Consider the following 4,789-nt stretch of genomic DNA (forward strand, 5'->3'; position numbering starts at 1 on the left):
TCAATATTTTGTGCACGTAACTCTAATTTACTTGGAACAGGAATATTAGGTCGAAATTGGTGTCTCAACGCTTATTCAGCAACTTCTCCGTTCTCATTTTCTGCCATATTTTTTTTCAATGTTCACCGATTTAACAGTAGACGAAAAAAACAATAAATAGTTCAACTCTGTCTATCCTGTTAGGATAGTTACAAATGCGGTTGTTTCCCTTGATTCGGCAAATCTTTTGCGCGGAACGTTCTGACGTCAAACTAATTTTATTTTATTTTGCTAATTGAACCGACATTGTCGGCGACGAGGCCGCGATTTCCTGTTTCTGGAAATACTCCAAAGTTCACCTTTGTTTGTTACAAAAAGCTCCGGATTCTGACACCATATCGTGTTAGGTTGACCTGGGGGTACAGGTTCTAAGTCCTTGTAACGATAAACAATAAGAACGTGACACTTTTAGTATGCTGCAAGGTTTAATTCCATAACTGGGGTAACTCCCCGTATGTACTTCTGTATTAAATCCCTAAACTATGTTAGATGCTCTCTAACCTTACCCCCTCCCCCTCCATCCAACCCCACCCATTTCCTGTCCTGGACAAAGGCACCGGCCGAGGCCGGCACCTGTGCCCAGGACAGGCGTGCGCTACAACAGCTTGCTCTGAAAGTGCACGTTAAACACACTGACCTGACCTGACCTTGCAACTAAACAGTAGAAATGCAAGGAAAGTGTCTAAACATGGGTTTTCAGACATAAGCGGTAGGCCCGTCGGGTTATTTCTCGTTCCAGCCAGTGCACTTCGACTGGTATATCAAAGGCCGTGATATGTGCTATCCTGTCTATGGGATAATCATGGGCGTACATAGGGGTGGGGGGGGGGGAGTTCGATGGGTTCGACCGAACCTCCCCCCCCCCAAATCGTTTTTTTTAAATAATTTAATATATCTGACATTGATATCTGACATTATTATATTTACTCAACATAGAAATATATGCCCAATATCTCTGCAATCTATTTTGGAACCCCCCTTTTCAAAACTCAACATAGAAATATATGCCCAATATCTCTGCAATCTATTTTGGAACCCCCCTTTTCAAAATCCTATGTACGCCCATGATAATACATATAAAATATCTCTTGGTACTAATGAGACTATATATATATATAAATTCCATTTGTTTCATATCCAATAGCTTTAGTTTGATTATTCTCAAGTCCAGTAATGACATTAATCTTACATTTTGTACCAACGGAGGAACGCTACACACCCATACAAAAAAAAAAAACCACACTTTTTTCGACGTCACCATAAGAAAGTACATTTTGCATAGGCGAGTCAGGTTTCTTCGTGTAGCATTGGTACTGGTTAACATGTAAGTTAACTAAAGATCTGTGGCATCAGATTTAAAAAAAAACATTTTAACGGGCCACCTTACATTTTGCGATAGATATAATTTTATTATATATTAATTTTCATTTTGTTTTTACTATCCCCCTCCAAACCTCCCTTGGCATTCCACCTCATGTCACTGCCCCCCCCCCCCCCCCCCGAATTTTCTGGATCCCCCACTGCCCCCCCCCCCCACACACACACACACACACTCCCGCTTCCTACGCCAGTGACATACAGTTTTCTCTAGCCTCCCTACATATCAATATCAATAATGGGAGGGTTGGGGTGACACGAGCTAGATATTGTGGAACAAATACAACTGAGTCACTACGTGTGGTAATGGCGAAGTGGAAAACGTGTTAGTAAACGACCTAAATAGTTCGGACTCGAACCTCTTCTAATATTGTCTTATTTTATTAGGAAATATAACCCGTGTGTTAAAACAGGAATTATTATTTGTATATCAGTTTATATTGAGTGCATGAACAAAATAACATGAATGTTCCGGAGCAGTGTGTATTATTAATCGCAGTCCGCATATCAACACACACAAATAGTCCGAACCAGAAGTTGGAATAGCTTTTTGATAACAGTTTTCTCTGGGTGACCTGCTTTTTTGTGGTATGTATATAGATCGTAGTTTGTGTCATTGTGTCGTATTTTCGGTATAAACTACAAACTGAGTATAGTGAGTCTTAAGTAAGTGACTACATACAACAACACAACTTTATTTGAACTCCGAATCGGGTCATATAAAACGATACATTCATGACTAAATGGCTATTACTCCGTAGCCTACTGCATGGGTTGCTAGTCATTTCGTACCAAAATCATTTCGTACCATAGTTTATGGTCATTTCGTACCATAGTCGTTTCGCACCATACATAGTGCTTTGGTCATTTCGTACCTACTTTTTACCATCTCGTACCATAATGTTTGGTCATTTCGTACCATAGTCATTTCGTACTCGGCATCTTATTTGTGTCATGGTATGCCACTTCTTATTTTTATTGTTGACGAATAAACGTTGATGTGTAAACACACCTTAGTGGGTAATGAAGGTTTTTCTGAGATCGACTTGTCATAGAAGATCTTGACTTGTTATTATAACATAAGGTGCTCGTTAGTAATTAAGGGATGGGGCTTCGATATAGTTGCATTAGCCTAATGTTTATTTTTTAAACCAGTAATGCGACATTTTACTATCTATCATTCAACTAAGCTGCACAATAAATGATTGAGGTACGAAATGACTTTGGTATGAAACGACCAGACATGGTTCAAAATAACCATGGTACGAAATGACCAAATAACTATGGTACGAAATGACCAAGGTACTAAATTGCTTGGGTACGAAATGGTAAAATTGGGTACAAAATGACTATGGTACGAAAAGACAATGGTACGAATTGACGTTACCACTGCATGTACATATTATTATTAGCCTATTACAGCCTTACGTAATAAATCGATTAGCTAGGGGATTTAAATGTTTTTCAAACACTGACATTAAATTTATAGACATTATTTAATAAGTTAATATTCGTACTACAAAACAGCTGTACGTGTTCGCTGTTTTCGAGTAGAAATATTTATTTTTAATGATGACCGGTGCTGCATTGATAGCATTTTATAAACAGAGTAGAATAAAACTGATATAAGCAGCGTATCAACACACCCAGGAAGTACATCAATAAAAAGTGTGGCACCTCACATCTAATCTACCTGCAAGAAAATTGGGGTGGGGTGGGGGGGGGGGGGTGGTCACATGCCATTTAAGAGATTTAATTAATGTTTTTAATAGCAACCGTCATTTTTTGAAAATTGCAGTTCCATTTTAGGGGCTATCTCTCTCTCTCTCTCTCTCTCTCTCTCTCTCTCTCTCTCTCTTGGTGGTTTTTTCTTTTTGTTCATATATATATATATAGTATTTCTTCCAAAATTATTGAAATGTGGTTACTTTAAAGGAAACATGACACGAGACCATATTATAGCTCATTTTAAAAGCAAAATGATATAAAAATAATATACAAATAACTTTATAACAATAAAATACGTGTAGTTAACTTAAAATGAAGAAATTACGCTAATCAGTATCAAAGTACGATTTATGCATATTTATTCGTGAGCGTTCGGAAAAAAAGGGAAGTGACGTCAGAGCCGCTGTACTCTTCCATTGTTGTTAACTGTTTATATATGGAGTAAGGGGCTTACGATCTTTTCAGTCCAACAGTGCCGTACTGCGCAGCCTTTGGGTGTAAAAATAAACAGTTTAAACGATCGGGATTGTCGTTTTATGGTTTTCCACAGGATCGTATCCGAAGAAAGACGCGTGTATTTTATCGCAAAAGAAAAGATTGGACACCAACACCGCATAGTACATTGGTGTCAGCCTATTTACAGCCCGGAGCCCGAACGTTACCCGGAGACAAAAACAGTACTCGGTTGCGAATGCCGAGGTGTACATTGTACATATTTGGCACAAAGATACACCTCAGCATGATGTATTTATACATGTTAAAACAAAATGTAGAATTTTTTTTTTTTTTTTTTGGAGGGGGGGGAAAGATTTTTCAACAAAATCTGTATTCACCGTCCGAAGAAGGAAACGTCAATAAGTAATTAAATATGGCATATACAAACATGGGATTTGGCGTGAGGATACATCTCAGTACGATATATTTAAATATGTTTTTAAAAAAACGTGTAGAAAACAATAATAATTTTAAATAATGATTTTAATCTTCGGGCGGAATACGTCACAGAAACGTTCCTCATCGCCCGAAGCCCCAAAGTAACATGAAGTTCAATACAAAATAAATCACTACTGTCGGTGTCGAAATAACTATTATGTTTCATCCACGGGCTGACTTGAGAATCGGAGTGTTGTTTTAGTTAATTTGTCCTTTCTTTCTGTGGCCTGCACATGTGATTCCTGATTGGCAGGTGTATATTGCAGGGTATCGACCAGGTAAGTGATTACCACGGTCTAGACATACGTACAAAATACGTGCCAGTTTTTTTAAAGATCACAGGGTATTGTGGCGTAACCTGTCGCGACTATAGTACAATGTTAATGGACATTATCAGCCGCCCTGCTTCATTACTGTAAATAATGCTGTAAAACCCTTGATTAAGTAGACTTTCCCATCTAAAATTACAACACTGACCAATTACGTAGTACCAAAGAAAAGAAAATTATCACTTGGGTATCGTGAGTGGTCGTTTTTACTCTAACGCACCCTACCATTTCGTTCTATTGATGCAAATATAAATATAAATTGGAGCGTTTGTTTACACTGTGCATACAGATTTCATTATGTACAGCCCGAACATAAAAAAAATGTCTAAAAAAAAAAAAAAAAAATGTTTGTCCTACATTTATATTTTTTTACATATTTAAAT

Source organism: Gigantopelta aegis, chromosome 12, assembly GCF_016097555.1.
Source record: "Gigantopelta aegis isolate Gae_Host chromosome 12, Gae_host_genome, whole genome shotgun sequence".
NCBI classification, from domain to species: Eukaryota; Metazoa; Mollusca; class Gastropoda; order Neomphalida; family Peltospiridae; genus Gigantopelta; species Gigantopelta aegis.